Below are 21,347 nucleotides of genomic sequence, written 5' to 3' on the forward strand. Positions count from 1 at the left end.
TGCCTAGGGGTGGCATTTTATCTAAATACGTTACTGACGTTTTGTCAAAACAATAATTTAAAAAATGTTATAACCACGGATATTTGATAAAAATAATAATAATATAGTTTTAGTTCGTTATTTTAATATGAGGACGTTAAAAATACTACTCTTTTATGATATTAATTTATATTATGTAGTCATGTTAATTTCTAAAATAGGAAAAGACAACACCATTTATTTTATCATAACGACAAAACACGTAATTTCCAAAAATCCTACAAATTATTTAGACTTAGCTCGCAAAGATACCACAAATTCTTGATTTTAGACCTTCAGTCTTCAGATAGCACCTGGGCCATTAAATATAACATTTAGTTTTATTTAGGCAAACAACGTGTGTAATCAAAACAAACAAACAATTTGAGTTTTGATTAGATGCCTCTTGCGAGTTTCACCGATTTTCAATAATATGACAAGATAAACAAAAATCAATATATTTTTTTTTGTAAATTTGTTATGTAAATTTTTGTCATACTCAATTTTAGCATACTTCCCGACATAAACATTCATTCATCATTTTGTTGAGTGTAGGCATTATGGCAGGGGGGGGGAGGAGTAGATGGTTCGAAGGAGTCCAGGGGGCGGAGCCTCTTTAGCAATATAAAATAAATCATTCAGGATCATAAAAAAGTATGGCTTGGTTTATTCCATTCTACTAAAATAATTACAGTCGTCGGGTATTGTATTTTTTTTTTAAAAAATATATATATTTTCTAGTGAGTATAATATGCATGAGATGTTTTAAAATTATGTACATTCAATATTAAGAATCTTACATTCTTAAATATTGTGAATTATTTTATATTTACAGTGGGCTGATATTTTCCAGATTTTAGACTGCCATACCTCGGTTTAAATCTATTTTAAACTTCGTTCAATAATGTAGACCTTTAGAAGATGATGAACCTGAAAGAACTGGTATATAGTTGAAAATCGTTGGAGAGATCGAGAACGAGCTTTCTCCAGGTGGATGGACTAAATAAATAATTCCACGAGCCTTTCATTGACAGACTGGTGAAGCCAAAAAGGCTGGGTCATTAGTAGTGAGGTCAGTACAAAGAAGAGGATAAATACTATAATATTTATGTATCATTTATATTTGAGTCGCTTGACTAGGAAAAATCCTGGGCTAGACTTTCAATAATTCGCCCCTGATTTGTATTATGTTTTATATTAACATTTGATACTTATCATATTAATCTCTAATAATATATAATGTAGACTATTTTAAAGTCTTTGACCCTGATAAATATTAGTATCATACTATTATTATTTTATAGAATCATGTTTTATCATATTCATCTCATAATAATATTAGGTTATGTCTGGGAAATAAATGGATTATCACACAATAATTTAAATAATAAGCGCCAACCATGTGTGCTATATTTATAAATTCATTTAAAATCAACATAATATTTAGGAAATTATAATTGTTATTACGAAATAATATCTCGCTCTGAAGTCAGTATCTCTCGAGTTTGGTTTGCCGAACCAATTAAGTTAAGTACAGAAGTTGTACTGAAACTATTATTTATCGTTCAGGGCCATTTAACCGGTTGCATTTATGCAGAGCAGACATAGTGACATCCCTAGCAAAAGTGCCGCCCTTAAGCAGACTTAAACTGCCGTCCACTTTCATTTTTGGGTTCTTGTCTGTTTAGTGAAAACCAGCGGCGAACAAATTTTGAAAATAACCGATATGCTGGATTATTTCTTATGTTAGGTTAGAATATCATTCTTGAATTCATGAATTATGCCAAAATCAGCTATGAAAATTGGCGCTGTTCCCGCCTGATTTCCAGTAAACAGACTTGTACCCATTTTTTGTTTCAAATTATCTGTTCAAATTCGTTAGGTATCTACTTACTGTATTATTGATTTTCGACAAATACACCAAAAACCTTTAAATTGACATGAACACCTTCTACTGAGAATTAGAAAATTTCCACGAAACATATTACTCTCAAACTATTGTGGTTTTAGGTACGTGGCGATCCGTGACACTAGATTTTTTATGCTTCGAATACATTTTTTATAATTAAGAAGTCGATACTTATATGCTTTTTTTTATATGTTTATAGAAACGTCACTGCTCTCAAAAATTATACTATTTGTATTAGTTCCTTCATTCGCTGACCTTCATAATATGCTGCCTGTATGCAACGCATGGCCTGCCTATTCTCACGTGACGTCACAGAATAGACACCACTTATTAAAAATATAAAGTTTTAAGTATTTTCAAGTTAAGAGCTCTGGAATGTGTTTTCTTAGATAACGACTCAATTCAGGCAAAAGGGATTAACCCTCGTTTTTTCAAAAGTGCTTTTATTTGATATTCACAATGCATACAACTCAATACATTTTATGTAAAAAGGAAGTAGCCCGAAAATATTGAACTATCATCTAAATTCAGCCTTTAATTTAAAAAATTGAAGGTCCTGTCAAATTTGCGTCCAGGAAAAAGGTATCAACCCTCATCTGTAGCATAATTGAGGCAAAAGGCGATAGACGGCGTAATGCATATTTATAGAAATATAATTGATAGTTTACTGAACTCTGCCGGCCGTTTGGGTAATTATGCACCACATAAGGCTACTGACACGCATCTGCATTGCAGTCATAGCAGAGTCTTATTTGATTCCAATTGCATCCGATTAGAATCACCAATTGGATTTGAAATTTGAATCAAAGAAATCCTGCATTGACGCACGTCCACTGCAATGGCACGTGTCTGCGCTCTAAGAAGTAATAAACCATTTGTCGGTTTACTTCCCTCAGACACACGACGAAGAGCCATGAGCTCTTCGTTAATAGATATACAAACGCAAGTACTACAGATGCTGAGGATAAAAGGTCATTTGACCTTGGTGCCTCATATTATAGCTATATATTATAATAATTACTCAGTAACTGACAGTTACCATTATTTTTAATAGCTGACTGTTACTTGTCAGTACTTGTTGAAAATATAAGTTGTAATATAATAAAAATGGGAGGAAACGTAGTAACAATACTGTCCTTCAAAAGTGTGAGGTTGATGATTCGATATATAAACCTAATATTATATAAGTTATTTGCTCAGTGGTTGGCTCGAAGGATGATTTAAATTATGGTAGTTAGATGGTGGCTGACACAGAAAATTATTTCTGAGTTCCCTGGTGGCTGACCTCCACTAGGGGTGGCGCAATAAGAAGTGGAGTAGTTAGAAAGCACTCTGTTATATTCGCTGCCTTGTGTCTTGTTGATCGACGATTTAAAAAAAAAGGTTTATAATATTTGCTATGATCATATTATTCAACGTTTTTCTATTACCGCTTATTTTCAAGCTTATGTGACATGTCAAAGATGTTTTTTACACTGTTTTTTAAAGTAAAAATACTCATATTTACAATTCAGATGATTGTTATAATCTAATATTATATGCTGTATTATTTTATAAATAGTTTTAACATTATATAATTTTATAAATCAGTACTTACAAATATTTCGGTGTATGTATAGTTTTTTATATTAAAATTGTTACCATGGCAACGCCTAGAAATATTTCGAGATAGGTATTATGTAAGTTTGTTTATTTTAAAATTGTTGGAATGGCAACGCCTAGAAATATTTCGATAAAATAAAAAGGATTTCAAGTTATACACGTTTATATTTTTATAAAAATCGATGTTTTTTAAAATAAATATAAAAAAATATTAAAATGATGAATTAGTCAAAATTCTAAACGGTCAAAAAATGGAAACATAACAAACTAAATTTTAATACTAAATATGACCATAATATATTTTAATGTAATAATAAGGTATGACCCTGCAAGGAATTCACATTTTATTACATTTTTTTTTACAATTTTATTGTAAGTTTATCTTTGAATTAAAAAAAAATCTTTTTAATGTTTTCAGATACATATTTATTAATTAATACATTTGAAATTGTAAATTATCAAAAAAAATCTCAAATTGCAAGCTTCGTATTTTTCCGCTAGGTTCTCTGCTGGCATGCCTCTCCCCCTTGATCTACATAACTGTCCCAAGGATTGCTCAGCAATAAGCCGATAAAAGTCAATAAATGATGTACTATTCTACCGTATTCTTTTCTATGGATGATGTATGACAAACCTTTCCATTGGGTAATGTGTTATACAGCGCTCGAAATGGAAAAATTTACGAACCGGAGCGCTCGACAAATTTTCTGAAGAAATTTACATAGTCATCAAATCGTATGTGTATTTTATAAAAAGAAATGTGTCAGATTTTCTATTCTATGGTCTATCTAGCTCAGATGGTCAACATATTTTTTCCACGAGACGGAGCGATAATTTTACAAATTTCACGAGCCGGAACGGCGCTCCTGTGCGTTCCGTTCCATTTCGAGCCCTGGTGTTATAGAGAAAAATAGTATATCGTCACCTTAAAAATATAAAGACCTCGTTAGTCCGATATTATGGAAAAATGAAGTTTGTTCGGCAAAATTTAAACAAAAAAACATTTTAAATCATATTAAAACCTCGGTTCTCTAGAGTCTAGCTAGATTAGACTACTATGTTGTCTATCTATCGACAAATTAAAAAAAAAATCGTGGTTTCCAACATGGAATTAAAACGTCGTATTTCACAACCAGTGTTAACAGATTCATCGATTAGAGAGGTGCTTAAAATTGTTTTCATTACGTTTTTTCCTTCCCCTCAACATTGTTCTCAAACATACCTACGAGGTTTTATTAGTAAGGTGACGATATAATATGCTTACCATATTAAATTTTAGTTACATATTAGGTACTACTAGAATTCTTGCTCACTAATTAATGTGGGTTAATTTCTTTGTATTGGTACTATTAATTCCAATAAGGTTGGAAATATTCGGCAAGCAAAAAGGAATCTGACTTAATTTTAACGGTTTTTCATTCATAATTTTAAATTATTGTCAGATCAAAAAAATAAAACTCCCAATTCATTAATCGTCGTATAAGTGTACTCATGTATGTATGTGAATATTTTATTTTTGAACCAAAATTACACTTTTAGCCCGGCAGGTTTTTATAAATCTAGCCCTGTTCCTGGACAAATTTGAGTGACATTTTTGGTAAATAATGGAATAATTTATATACGTAGTTATTATTTTATATATTATAGAAAAAATATGTTTTTTGTCCGTCTTTCATATTGTCGATCCACTGCTGAATGAACGCCTCCCCTAGCTCTCTCCATTCTTCTTGGTCCGTAGTTCTTTGCTGCCACGTTCATCCACCGAACTTTATGAACTCGTTTATCCAACGGGTTTTAAGGCGTCCCCGCGGGCGTTTATATATATAATATAAGAAGATAAGTCGAAACTAAATAGGCTGTCTTTAAAAAATGTTCTACAAATTTTACTGATCGCAAGATATTATGTCACCTTCCATTTACAGAAAATAGTCACACTACACTAAAACAGAATAAAATACAAAAAATACTAACATAATACAAATATTTCGTTTATCTCCTGAAAAGTACTTATACCCATGGGTATTATGCGTTCCATTTTTATTAAAACCATCATAAAAACAGCTACATCCTGTGTAGGTAGAAGGTGAGTAGTTTTGAATATTTATATTACGAGGGTGGGTCAATAATTCCTTAGAAAAAAGCATTAAAACAGTTTTTATTTTTGTATTTTTTTTTATTTCTCAACATAATCTCCTTGGAGCTCAATACACTTGGTTAGACGTTTCTCAATTTTTTTTAAACCGTCAGAAAAATAAGTTTTCGGAAGGTCCTCAAAATAAGCATTTGTCCGATCGATGACTTCTTCATTTGAAAAAAAACGTTGTCCACTTAGCCATTTTTTTAAGTTTGGGAAAAGGAAAAAGTCACTGGGGGGGCTAAATCTGGCGAATACGGTGGGTGGTCGACCAATTCGAACTTCAATTCTTCAATTTTAGCCATTGATCGTAAACATGTGTGAACACGGGCATTGTCCTGATGAAAGAGGATTTTTTTCCTGTTTAAATGAGGCCGTTTTTCTTCAATTTTGTTTTTTAGCTGGTCCAATAAAGATGCATAATAATCCCCTGTTATTGTTTGTCCTTTTTCCAAATAGTCAACGAAAATAATTTCACGTGCATCCCAAAATACAGTAGCCATAACCTTACCAGCTGATTTTACGGTTTTCGCCTTCTTTGGACATGGTTTGCCTTCGCAATCCACTGATTTGACTGTTCTTTCGTCTCGGGAGTATAGTGGTGTATCCATGTTTCATCTACAGTCACAAAGCGACGAAAAAATTCATCCGGATTGCGTTGCATGAGCGACAACAGGGCTTTAGAGGCCACCACCCTATTGCGTTTATTGTCGACTGTGAGCAAACGCGGCACCCATCTTGCAGAAATATTTTTCATGCCCAATTTGTCATGTAAAATAGAAATGACGCTACCTTTTGAGATCCCTGTAACCTCAATTATCTCACTCAACTTTAATCTTCGGTCACTTAACACCATATCGTGGATTTTATTGATCATTTCTGGTGTAGTCACCTCTACAGGACGTCCTGAGCGTGGTTCATCCTTTGTTGATGTACGACCACGTTTAAATTCATTTAACCAGTTATAAATAGTTGCAAGTGAAGGAACAGATATGCCGTGAACTAAATCCAACTCATTTTTTATTTCCTTTGCTGTTAACCCTTTTATATTAAAATGTTTAATAACAGCTCTAACCTCAATTTTCTCCATTTTCCATTTTTCCATTTTCCACAAGCAAATTTTTTTTTTAAATGTACGAGAAACACACAACAACCCGACCAATCTGATTGAAACTTCGCAGCATACTGAATCGGTAGTACCGCTGCATGAAAACAAACCGCTTACAGTACTAGTCGCGCCACCTGTCGGCTTTTCTAAGGACTTATTGGCCCACCCTCGTATTATAGGTCGTACATATTTCTCTATTTGTGTTCTGTCTGGACTGTTCTCTGTATAACTACATTCAGTTGGGTATTAAAAATATCTAGACACACAACGGTTACCAACTTTTTAAACTCTGAAATAAATCTTGACAACTGTTGCCTATAATACGTCAAAAATAATCTTTTATATTTATAATAATATTTTTTTCAATGTTTTCAGTTGGTAATGAGATATGGCTGAAAAACTACCGGTATTTTCAAAAATCGTGGCTGTAGCAGTGCATGCACGATTGTTGATTTTTGGTATGTGATTAAGGTGAATAACTACACCTACCAGAAAATCGCACCTAGCGAGAAAATATTATGAAGCTTGCAATTTAAGACATTTTTTGATAATTGAATTTTAATTTATACATAGGTATCTAAAAATTTAAAAAAATTGTTATTTATTTAAAGTCAAAGATAAACTTAAAATAATAAAAAAAGTTATAAAATGTGAATTCTTTTATTTTATGGTCATGTTTATTATTAAAATTTAGTTTAAGTTTTCTTTAATATATATAATATAATATACTAGCTGACCCGATAAACTTCGTACCACCTCAGAATCAATAAATCTTGTGTTAACTTATTAGCTGAATCAAATTCAGTTTTTTATTAAAATAAAATGCAGTGGACCAACGATTTGATTTTGAATTGATCCACATCTTTGTTCTTTGCCGCAAGAATTGTTCGTTCACTCAACCAATTGCGATTTTTGTGGTTAGCAATGATGTTCGAGAACACTTTGTTGATGAGGTCGTCCTTCTCTGAGACGAAATTGCAAAAATTCAGCGGAAACGAAATAAATTCGTTCCACTCGTCGACAGGGACACGGCCGTTACCGATAGTCAGCAATTGCTTGGAGAAGTCTTCGGTAGATGGATCGTTTAGCAATGTTTGTCGTCAGCTAAAATTTCTTCATATAGGGTCACAGAGTCTATGATTTGAGTCAAGCGTTTATTTCATCAGCAACGGTCTATCTTGGAATGACTGGTAGAGTTTAGCGGAAATTCCCAGATAGTAGAATCATTGCGCTTCCAAAAAATCTTGAGTCATTGCGTAGATCTTTCATAGTTCGATTAAGTGCTTCCAATGCGCGCTTGTGCGCCATTGTGCATTCATCCCAGGTGATGATTGTACTTGCTACCAAAACCTTGGCCATTGCTGAGTGTTTCGCAATGTTGCATGTAGGTTTTTCAGTCGTTTGAAGATTTAAAGGCAATTTCAACGCCGAATGAGCCGTTCGGTATCATTCTAGCAATGTGGCCGCTATCCCAGAAGAAGCAACTGCTACAGCAATTTCGGATCTCGCACGAACAGTGGCAAAAATCAATGACATGAGGAATGTCTTCCCATTTCCACCGGGCGCATCGAGGAAAAATAAGCCACCATTTCCATCATCAATTGCCTTCATTAAAGTATCGCACACTTCCTTCTGTTGGGGGTTCAACAGTGGTAAATTCGTTCAAACTGATTGGTCCAATGCATCTCTATCATATTCACGTTCACGTTCCAATTCTCGATTGAAAGCGTCGTTTATTCTACGATGTGGCGTTGGCATTCCTAACTTGATTAAAAAACTACCACACATGAAGTAACACATGTCTTCGATCAAAAGAAAAGCCTGGTTATGTATGTCCTCATTCACCTCGAGATCGCGATTCCCTGAACTGACACGAATTCGATGTAAAATGTCTTCTGACATGTCATCCTTGTACTTGTTCCACAGTTCAGGTGGATTTGATGGGAAGCATGTCGAAATAATGATAGCAAATAATGTGCGTATCTGACTTGGAGATGCAGAAACAATAGCTTCAGCGATTGTCATGTCCCAATGAGTATCGTTTTCAAGCAAATTGAGCTGTTGACATGCAGCACGAAATGTTGGGCATACTACACCATTGACAGTTCGAAGTGATTCAAATGATGTCGGCCAACGAACATTTACCAGCAACAACCGCAAGCAGAAGCATTCGTCATTATTCGGATGAACTATGTAAATGCGACCAATAGCGTCAGTAGATCGTAGAATCATCTGGATGATCAGGAATCGCATCGCCTTGCTTCCGACGTTGAAATTTCTTCGATAAACCGTACCAAGTGTAATAACGTGGCATCTCAGAGTAGAGCAACGTTAGTGCAAACGGATCGTCTTGGCAAATCAAAAAGAAACCGGTCAATGTTGTCGCTGGAGGTATTTCAGTACATTGAGCAACATTCGATGCGTTGAAATAAACTCGTTGACCATTCTCCAGATGCACCGCCAAATGTACAGCAGTGGGATGACGTTCATGAATGGGGAATGAGAAAATACGCCAAATCGCTTCACTGCAGCTCACACATCGACCAACTTGATAGTGCGTGATTTCATCGTTGGTATTGGGAGTTTGAACGCCAAAAACCGCCATATCGCTGCCTTTGGTGACATATTTGCAGATATTGTATTTGATGGACTTCACTCAATTGCAATACTTCACGTTGCAATGCGCCTTGAATGTTTTGGAAAGAAGTGGCGAATATGGAATAATCCAAGTGTTGTCAACCACGATATCGTTTCCCTTTACTTTCGTTGTGATAGTTCTACCGTTATCATCGTGTGATCGACACCGATACAGTGGATAACCATCGTTGGCAATGATAGTCTCCGCCGTCAAATTTCATGGATAACGCATGGAACACTTGCCGTCGACCATGCACGGTGATTGGGGGTTGATGGCGCCACACGGTCCGTGAATCATGTTAGTAATTACAACATCATGCAGGTCTGGATCGATTTTGGGATCAGAAATCTCGGCACATATGATGTCATCTATTTGGTCTGGTTGAATTTTTTCGACTAAGCAAATGAGAATGTGTGCATGCGCCAAGCCTCGTTTTTTCCATTCAATCAAATACATCCAGCATCGAGTATCCCCAAAGATGCGATGCTTAACAATGTAGTTCATCAGCGACAGGATTTTTTGTTTGAAGACACGTGCGATGATGTCGTGCCGATCACTTGATGTTTGTCCAGGGAGCAGCAGTTGAATAATTTCTATCCATTTCGGATTGCATGTAAAGGTGATGAATAGATCTGGACGACCGTTATGACGGACATATGTCATCGCATCTTGCGCATATTCATGCATATAACACGGGCTGCGAATGTACGTCGCTGGTAGAATATTCAATTGACCAACATTAGCTGCATCTTCTTTGGTGCTGATTGCATCGCGTAAATGAATATACTCCTCCAAACGCAATTTGGCTTGGTTCAACCGAATGAAAGTGAGGCGCTCCGTTTCGATTTTGACGTACATGACGACGCAATATTGCTGAAGCAATCGTCGAAATTGCAGCAAATAGTTGTCAGCATTTTAACAAATCATCAAACGATATGCGTAATAATTCATCGAGCTCACCTTCTTGGTTTCCACACCTGAAATGAAATCAGTGAAATTAGTGAAATTATTGTCATGTTGAAATGAAAATTATGATATCGATACTCACCGTTCAATGAATTTATCATCTTGATATTGAAGTGATATCCATCGTCTCCTTGCCAAAACATCAGCGGGTATTGCAATGCATCGTAAGAACGGTGTGTTTCGTGTATTTTTTGCAGTTGTCCAGTGTCGCGAGGTGTAAGCATAATATCGCGCGTTTCAAGTTTTCACCGATAATCGCAATTGCGACTTCATCTATTATCGGAGCGTTGAATTGGCGTTCGTGTGTTCCAGCGGGTCGTTTATATGCTCTGATCACAACTTTGTAGTCATCACTTGGTATGCGATTCAACGCAGTTTTGAACAACCAAACCAATGCATGATGTTTATGAAGTAGTTGCTGCAGATCTTAAAGAATTGCTCTTTTCATTACCGTATGACGTCGATTGCTATTTGACGCCGATCAAGTTGTTCCTCCACATTGCCCATGAAGTAAATTTGGATGAATTTATGATATGCGTTTTCAAGCGGTTGCAATGATCCAATTCGATGGTGAATTTGACCTTGGATCTGTAAAGTCGAAGGCGAAGTAAGAATTACTCATTTATGATGACCAAAGGAAAATGAACGTTTATTCTCTTGAGCAGAAATTACCTTAAATGTTGGATTGAATCCGCGTTCTTCGATAATGTCTGCTCCAAATGAAGTCATTTGGAAACATCCGTTGTATCTTTGAGTGTTCGATAGAAAATGTCGTGATCCTGGTGTTTTGCCACGAAGCAATGAATGCAATGGCTCAGGTGGCGGAGGCAATATTGACAATTTCACCTTGCCACTGAGACAGCACACTCCAGGCGTTTCTCCACCGAACACACAACCTCCATTGGGCCAATTTTACCGAAAGCATGCGAACTATAATCAATTGTGCAATCGAATTGAAACGCTACTCGATTCAAATCAACACTTGAAGCATTTCTTATTGCGCGTCGAAGATTATCACGTTGTTGATCTGTGCGATAATCTCAACGATTTCTCATTGCCAACTGAGCCGTTTGACGTATTCCCTCTCTTTGTTTTAGTGTTTGTGAATCACGAAGTCGAGCCATATTAACGCGGCGCTTTTCTCGTGCGATTTCTTGCTCATTTGCAGTGGATTGATAAACAATATTCCGAAGTCTAATCGCATTACGGCTTCGTTGTGACAGATTAGATCTTCTGGCTCGCGGCATTGTAAATAACACTGAAAAATTAATCACACTATTCAAAATTACATAATGGAGCAATTATCGATGCGCGCATAATCACCACACAAACCTCACAAAGTGAACATCTTCGAAGGCAACTTACCGTTTGAAAATCACGATCGAAAAAGCTATTTGTGCACATAGCTGGTAATGATTATTCACGGAGTTCGATTGTCGAATCTAGTCCGAAGGCATTTAGTCTAGCTTTAAATTTAATCGAACGAAAATTTTGGGATGTTTGATTTATTTGATAGACGCAGAGGAGATTCAGGCAAGACTATTTCCTCCAAGATTTTCCGGGATCTACAATTACTACTATATACTACGAAAGTCTTTCTGGATTATCTGAGGCTGAACTAAATCAACTGTGAAAGAATAATGCACACAACGTCTTTCTTTTGTTTGTTTGTTTCTTGTTTATTCTTTCTGTCATGTATCAGAGATGGCGTTGTATACGGATTTAATTTTTTTGTGATTTTCTCACTTTTCGAATGCTCAAATTCATCGTTCAAATTCATCGAAATCATTCAAAAGATGAGAAAATATGAGAAAATTAATTTTATTCATAATTTTCTTTTTCGTGAATTTTTCCAATGTTTTAATAGTTATTCTGATATTCAGGGCTGAGACAAATCCAACAAATCAAAGATCGGTCCAGCCGTTCTCGAGTTATAAATGGTGTAACTAACCCGACTTTCTTTTATATATATAGATGCTTATTGTCGCCGATGATGCGTGCTATATTAGTGCGTGATTTATAAAAAAGTAATTGAAAATAGACAAATTATTTTCGTATTTGGTCGGCAAACAGTATCAGTGGGTCTATTCTATACTTATCGACCGCTAAAGTAATAAGTGATAAATACGACGGCTAACTAGGGTAGGTTTGTATCAAAGTATTGGCACTTATTGTAATAATTACAATAAGTTTGTTATAATTGTTGCAATAAGTGCTATATTTTAACAGCACCTCTCTTAGTTGTGATACAATTTAGAGCAAGATAGACAGTTTTGGCTGTTTAGACGGCTAACTTATTGTAATTATCCTTTTACCACAATACAAATATGTAATAAATACTATCACTTTAACGGTCGATAGTCACCTTGTGTATAGAATAGACCTGCAGCTACTATAGTTATTAGACTATATTTTTATTACATAAAAAGATTCGGGTTTGGGTCGAAATCCCGAAGGCCGGAATCCCGAAGGCCGAAATCCCGAATGCTGAAATCCCGAATGGCCGAAATCCCGAAAGCCTAAATCCCGAAAGCCGAAATCTTGAATACCGAAATCCCGAACGCTGAAATCCCGATTGGCCGAAATCCCGAATGGCCGGGATCCCGAAGGCCGAAATCCCGAAAAATAAAAAAATACAATTTGTATCTCTTGCAAAAATTGCGCAATTCAAGATTGATGTTTTTGTTTTTTTTTTATTTCCACAAAAATGGGCTTTGTCTCTCTTGCAAAAATTGCGCAATTATTGATGTTTGTATTTTTTTATTTTTCGGGATTTCGGCCTTCGGGATTCCGGCCATTCGGGATTTCAGCCATTCGGGATTTCAGCGTTCGGGATTTCGGTATTCAGGATTTCGGCTTTCGGGATTTAGGCTTTCGGGATTTCGGCCATTCGGGATTTCAGCAATCAGGATTTCGGCCTTCGAGATTTCGTCCGGCACCCAAAAGATTCATAAGAAAAAACGATTAGAACAGGCAACGCGTATAAATATTTCGATGTATGCATATTTTGTTTATTTTTAAATTTTTACCATTGCAACGTATTGACATATTTTGATGTATATAATTTTGTTTAATATAAAATTGTTGCCATGGCAACACCTTAAATTATTTCGATGTATGTAAAGTTTGTTTATCTTTAATTTGTTACCATAGCAACGCCCCGAACAGGATAATGAAAACCTTCATAATACTTAAATTAAAATTTACGACATAAAGTAATAATTAATTAAAAGCTAAGAAAATATTTGTAATAAATAAGAAGACAATAAGAATAAGAATTTTAATGTCTAAGAGATAATTGTACTTTAAAAATTAGGGGATTAAAATTAAGGTTTAATTTATAAAGTGTACCATATGTAATTACAATAATACAAACTACTCCAAACTTCCAAAACTTCAACTTTCTATCAATATGAAAAACAAATAATTTGGATAATTCGATGAACCAAAGAAAAACATTTATTTATGTTGTGAAACTGATTATAAATCACCACACCAGAGCTAGTAGAAGAATCTAGCTAGGATATCACAAGTTTTGTTTTTGTTTTGTTACTCCAAAGAAGTATAACTTCTAACGCGCGTACATAAATACACGCACCGATATTTTTGTTTCAAAAATGTCTTGATATACAATAATTCATGGAAATCAATGATTTTGTTTGATGAAAGCATGCATATTGATATAATCTAACATGTATCGTCAAAACACCACGCAAATAGTGACTTTTATTCAACAGTTGATTTGAAAACCAAATGATATTTCCTTTTTTTCCAGACCATAATTTTCAGTAGATATGGCAATATTGATCATAATATTCTGAGTCAGCTAATGGGATATAACGCCAAATACAGTACAGAAATAGTACAGAAATACCAACACTGCGTCAAACATTTAGCTGATATGGCTGGCATGGCATTTGGCTCATGATGCGGCCATGTCAGCGACCTCACAATGGCGAGCACCAAGTGACCACAACATTTGCATGAGTTTGGCCCATGTGAAAGGGGTCATTATGGTTGTGACAATACGTTCTACCAACAATAATTCCACGCACGTGTAGACGGGTTATTGTGAATCCTGTTTAGTGTATTGCGGGCGCGTCTTCGTGAAGTAAAATATGTAAGTATACAAATTTTACAATAGATAACCCAGAATCTGATAACTTGTCAGATTTAATACGGATAATGTAGTGGATATTGGAAATGGAAGAGAAGAAGTAAACATTGTAACGTAAATAACAGTATTGATTTGAATAAGAAATTGATTAATGCTGATTTTATTTTATTTATTTCTGGATATTAGTGGATATGCTCATATTTATTTTGAAAATCATTGTCCTTGTACAATTTATTTAACACTTTTCAGGTATCTGTTCGGCTGTCGTTCTTTGATGCCAAATTTTTCGGTTTCCTTGTCCATTTTTAACATATTATCGGGGTCATCCGGCATTTTTTTCAGAAATTCTTTAAATGTTTGCACTTATTTATCGTCGAAGGGTGGATTTCCAGACAACGCTGATAAATTAATACATGTTATTATTGTTATAATATTATATTATACAGGTGTTTAGGTGGTATAAAGTAGGTATGGCCAACAGCTAAATTGATATATTATAATATTTGAGACTGTCACGGTTGTTTTTTAGGTTGCCACTGCGTGTTCTTTCCAATTTGATGATCATACTTAGAGCGGCGTTCGCTTTCGTATACCTTACGGTACACGAACACCAGACTAGGCCCAATGATAGGCAGAAAAAGCAAGCTCACCCTTAAAGGCAAAACTTATTCTCTATACTGCGATTTCCCATCCTGACATAATATGTGGCAGCATATTATGCTGCCCACGTCTGGAGTTTAAAAACGTTACAGACTCTACAACACAAATCTCTCAGAACAATCACAGATGCCCCATTGTTTGTACACGATACCACTCTTCATAGATACATGAATGTAGAAACCATTTACAACCACTTCTTGAAACTCTCTAAAAAATTCTACAGCTCCATGACAGCAGACTTTCCAAACCAGTTGACCAAAGATCTAAACAAATATTACGATCTAGCTATCCCCACGGAATTTTCGAGACCACGAGCAATACTGCTCTTAAAGTCTTCTTAGTCTATATTTTTTCCCTACAGTAGGAGACAAAAAGAGGCTTTTAGGTTCCCTCTCTATCTACTAATACCCAGAAGAATGGAGAGGAACTCACATGTATGTCGGTGGTAGAATCTTCTTCGGTATTATTTTGATTGGGGGTGTGTGTGACATCACGGGGTATAATTATATAAAACACATCTTTTTGATTTAACAATTTCCCTGCGCAGGGATGTTTAATTTCACTAAATTATACAGACATCGATTAGACTACAAAAGGATAAACGTTTTTCAATAGGTTGCCGAGAGCTTTCACTTGACACGGCGCCGACATTTCGAGGGCGGCTTAGTTTCGTCACATTTCGCGATATTATTTTATTTCACAGTATTCGCTCGTTGTTTCACTGGAGAACTTTTATTTATTACGATCTTGCGTGCACACGTTATTTATCTTTGGGCTGGGTGATCCTGCATGGGACGATACCGGTAGGCGGATTCCGCATGGACGGTCGGCGGCAATGGGCGCAAAGCACGTAGCGCGTCGCGGTATTCCGCAGTGCTGACTCCATCAATTCGAAGGAGAAACCACTTCTTTCCCAGTTCTTTTTCATTTTTTTTCCTTCAGACCCACGACGACGAGCCATGCGCTTTTAGTCAATAGGTACACAAACGCGAGTACTACAGATGACGAGGATAAAAGGCCGTTGGCCTTGGTGCCTCATATTATAGGTACTTATCTATTATAATTGAATTTATTGCGACAACATCACCGATCATTCGTGACAAAACTTGCATTCATGTTTATAAAAATCAATTTTCAATAATTAATCGAATTTTAAATTTCATTGAAGGCATTAAAAAAAACATCCCAATTAAAATTTGACTTTGAAAAACACATCGTTCAAATGAAAAACGTGTTAGAATAGCTGTTTGATTCAAATTTTAAGACTAAAAAAATCGAATTCAAAAACATCTTAGAGAAAAATATTATGATATTTTCGCTATCGAAAAAAAACTAAGAAAGGTTAAAAATGAAATTATAATTTTGCAATCTGATCTAAACTTAAAAACTAAGTATTTGAAGAAGATTTTTGGAAATATGTTAGCCGGAAAAATCAAAATATTCAAGAAAAGTGAGAATATTTTATTTCGGATCTACGTATTTATACAAATCGGCTTTTTCTGATTCAAAATTAATGAACAAAAAAATATTTCATGCTAAATGATTCCATTGAATACTAAAGATTCATTAATATTATCCTTGTTGGCATTGCATACACACCCGACTATGAACAAGTCGTAGCACATGTTAAGACTGCGCCTGTTTGTCGTTAATAAACTTATAAGTAATAATTTTATTATCTTTCGTAAGCTTCGGGTTTATTTTATTTAAATATAATACTCGTATGATCAAGTATGCAGGTACTTCAAATGTATATGTATAGCATATTTATATATTTTTTATTGGTGTTTTAATTTAATAAAACGCATTTTTTTGTAGTACTTATTCCACTTTTAATAAAAAAAAATCAAAAAATTGCGTTTTATTAAATTAAAATAACAATACAATGCAGTTCCACCATGAATTGACAGTTAACAAAATAAAAGGAAAAAAAATATTTTTTAGCCTAGTACATAGATTCTCTTCATAGTTTTCTTTAACTTATTAGTTATTATTTTAGTACTCCCAATTATTAGAATTCTACGCAACGTTGTTTTTGAAAATGGCCAGAAATGCTAACAAAGATCGTCGTTTTGCCTTTGATGCCTAAAATTTTAAGTTATTTTGGGAACATACTACTGCACCAGTGGTACGAAATATTGTTTAATCTGTTTAGTTTTATTGTTGTGTAATAACCCGATTCATATATGTTTTGTGACTGGGTAGGCTTAGAACTTATAACCATTGTATTTTTTTTTCATAACATCACCCTTTTTACAATAAAAACAATTCCAAATACAAATTTCAGTTTACCATATAAAAATTTATTTACAGTCAAATTCCTGGTGGAAGGACAATGTTTTATTTTATTTTATGTTTTATTCAAGTGTGAAGTAAATTTTACACCTACCTCATTTTATATATTGTTTTTTCTTACTTCATCAATGAAATTCATGTTAAAATTTTTTAAAGTTTGTAACTTTTTTATTTATCAAGATATTTAAAAAAAAATCGGTTTGTGTACTTACGTACGCGCGTTAAAAGTTATACTTCTTTGGCGTAACAAAACAAAAGCAAAACTTGTGAAAACCTAGATTCTTCGACTAGCTCTGGTGTGGTGATTTAGAACCAGGTTCACAAAATAAATAAAAGTATTTCTTTGGCTCATCGAACTATCCAAATTATTTGTTTTTCTTATTGGTAGGAAGTTGAAATGGAGTGCCGCTGATTTAAAAATATCTTGTTGCTTCATTCCGTATTTATTAATATTATTTACTATTACTGTTTTAATTATCTTGTTAAATTACACTATTTAATATTACTATTTTAATTATCTTGTTAAATTACACAGTCAGAAAAAGGCTTCTTATTTGAGCGCCGCTGGTTTAAAATTATTTTATTGCTTATTTTATTGAAATATATATTAATAATAAAATAAAACACAAATACTAATATAAAATATAAATAATAAAATTATTATTGCGTTAGAAAAATACTTTAATAATTTCATAACTTATTCCCAGTTGTCAAATTCGCAGTTATTATTATACTGTATAATCGTCGCTATTGCAGTACCATATCGTGGCGCAAAGGTAGTTCGTTCGGCTGATAACCGAACAATCGGTGGTTTGAATCCAATCGAGTGCGTTATTTTTCGTGTGAAAAAAATAAATTATGTGTTACATTGGCGCGCGCAACTTTGTCACACGCCAAAAATGCACTCTGATCTGATTTCCCAAACGCGCCAAAAGAAGTATAACTTAAAAAATAAACATTTTTTTTATATTAAGAAATAATTGTATTTCTTTACAATTACCTCATACTATTCTTATACCAAATACAGCGCATTTAAAGGACCGTGTTCTCATTTGCCTCATTTATGCGAGTAAGTGTGAACTCTGATCTCCATACAAAGAATATTAAAAAAAATACTCCCTGTACAGAACTGATAATACAATAAACTAAATTTAGTAGTCAAGAGTATGTATAGGCTATCTTTGACAAAAAGAGTTTTAAATTTATCTTTTTCCGTTTTTGTGTAATTTAATGTCAAAATCAATTAATCTGGCCACCAATTGTTATTCCGCCTTGCCAATGATCTAAGGCTCTTCGAATTATATGCTCTCCATATATATTGAATAACTGGGGAGATAAAACACATCCCTGACGAACTCCCTTCTCGCTTCGGAAACTCTCAGAAAACGCACTATTTACTCTTACCTTTGTGTGGCTATTGTTATATAAGTTTTTGATGAGACAGGTAAGGTGTGATGGAATTCCCATTTCCAGAAGTACCTTCCACATACAGTTCCATCTTACGCAGTTGAATGCCTTCTGATAGTCAATAAAGCATAACGTCATAGGGGTATTAAACTCTGCATTTTTCAATTAGTTGTCTGATGTTTAGAATTTGCTCTCGAGTTACCTTGCCCATAACAAAACCTGCTTGTTCCTTGGGTATTTGTCGGTCGATGAAATGCTTCAGACGTCTGCTGTTTATATGAAATAAGATCTTGCTTGCATGTGGAATAAGTGAGATTGTTCGATAATTTTCACATTTACGTGAGGAACCTTTTTTGTGCAGGGGGATCAAAATTGACTCTGTCCAGTCCTTGGGCCATACACCACTTTTCCAGATCATGTTGCATAATTGATGTATGCTTCTTTTTCCGTCATCATTGACCTTTTTTAAGGCTTCTGCAGATATGCCATCGCCACCTGGTGACTTGTGGGTTTTTAGTCTCTTTATCGCCTCTATCACTTCACTAAAAAGTATTTCAGGTTCTTGCTCATCGATACGTACGTCAACCACCTCATCATCCTTTTCTGTGTCTCTGTATAGGGCTTCACAATATGTTTTCCACCTTGCCGTGACCCTATCCAACTCCATAAGTAGTGTGCCGTCCTCTTCCTCGATGGCCCAGGTCATTTTATTGAAATCTCTTATGATTTCTTTCACTTTTTGTTTCTACTCTGACAGCATGGGTTTCGATGTCTTCACACTTATTACTGAGGATTCTTGTCCCGCCGACAGAGTCGCTGAACAACTCTGTTTTGTTCAGAGTACCTTGCATGTTGTATAGTTGAATTAAGTCCCTTATTTCTAAGATCGGCTCTTGTTTGTATGGCTTCCCATGTTTCATCAGATATCCAGATATTGCGACATTTTGGATGTTCCTTACTGTTATTGAGTTTCTGGACTTCCTCCATCGCGCATAAGGTGGCTTCCTTTAACTTATTCCATGTTGTTTTGACATTGTCGCTGGGGTCTACGTATAGTGATGCCATTTTACGATTCACCTCCTCGCTAAATTGCGATGTCGTAGTATCGTTAAATATAAACGGTCAAGTATTCTCACATCGTTTAGTCTTTTTCAACTTTAGTCTCATATTGGCAACAAGAAGTTGGTGATCGCTACCGCAGTCTGCACCTAGGTAGGTTTGTACATTAAGCACTGATAACCGCCATCTCTTATTTATTGTTATGAAATCAATCTGATTTCTATAGCGATCACCAGGCGAAATCCATGTATATAATCTCCTAGGATGATGTTGGAACCATGTATTCATGATTGCAAGATCCTGCTCTACACAGAACTGAAAAAAATCTCCCCTTCTTGCGTTGCGATTGCCATATCCAAATTTACCGATAAACTCTCTGAGATGATTTTCGTTCATGGTAATACCGACTTTGGCGTTCATATCGCCTTAAACAACGGTGATCTCTCTTTTGGGTATTTCTTGGATTGTGCTTCTTAGCTCGTTGAAAAATTCTTCGCTATCCTCGTCTGTTGATGCAGCTGTAGGCGCATATACTTGTATAATGTTCAGCAAACATGGCTGGGCGTTGAGCTTTATTGTTATTATCCTGTCACTGATCGAATTGTATCCAACGACACTATCTCGGAGAGTTTGTGGTACAATAAAAGCTACTCCGTTTTGACTTTCGTTTTGTCCTGAACAATATGCCATGTTGCCAAGTTCAGTCTCGAAGTGTCCGGATCCTTTACAATGTGTTTTGCTTAAACCCATTATATTTACGTTGTATCTCTGTATCTTTTTTTCGATGATTGCGAACTTTCCGGGGTGTTGTACAAGTCCCCTTACGTTCCATGTACCTATTTCTTTGGGATTTTCGTGACCAATTTACCAGTATCTGATTTCCCACACGTTGCCTGATAAATCACACCCGTGTGCCCAGTAACCAATTTCACACCACGCGGCCTGGACCCTGCGTGGCGCCGGGTGTCAGCCGGATCGCCTGACGTACCTACTGTTACGATTTTGATGTTGCATTTCATGTCGTTTTCGTGGAATTTAGATGTGGTGGTTTCCCGTTGTCTTCCACATCGCAATATTGAAACCGTTCATAATGTTTTCATTATCGCCTTCAAGTGTCTACTTTAAGGCTGTTCCAATCCCCTTGATCACCATCCTTAGTCAGTACTGAAGAAATTGCTGCCTTCCTCTAGTGGATCCCTCTTAATATGGCTCCTCATCATAGACCTGTCTGGCTTGGGAGACCCTTCCGAAAGTTAGACTACCGCCAGCATAGCCCTACGAATCCTCGGAACGTGCAAGCCTCCTCACCACGACAAGGTGGAGGAACATAAGCTGAATATAATTAAAATGTATAATATACGATACAAGTTGTAATTGTTATATTTATTCAAGAAGAAAAGATGGTACAAGATGAAAATATAAAAAACTAATGAT

At 35.3% G+C, this 21,347-nt stretch overlaps 1 protein-coding gene and 1 pseudogene across 1 annotated transcript in view; both read right to left on the bottom strand.

Moving 5' to 3' along the window:
* The window catches only part of LOC147075635 (uncharacterized), a 92,281-nt gene that overhangs the window by 15,572 nt on the left and 55,362 nt on the right, over nt 1-21,347 (bottom strand). The gene's annotated exons all lie outside the window — the stretch shown is intronic.
* On the bottom strand, nt 10,325-11,499 carry LOC147075636 (uncharacterized; annotated as a pseudogene).

Source organism: Rhyacophila brunnea, unplaced genomic scaffold (genome assembly GCF_057557595.1).
Source record: "Rhyacophila brunnea isolate RB1 unplaced genomic scaffold, BYU_Rbru_1.0 scaffold_14, whole genome shotgun sequence".
Taxonomy (NCBI): domain Eukaryota; kingdom Metazoa; phylum Arthropoda; class Insecta; order Trichoptera; family Rhyacophilidae; genus Rhyacophila; species Rhyacophila brunnea.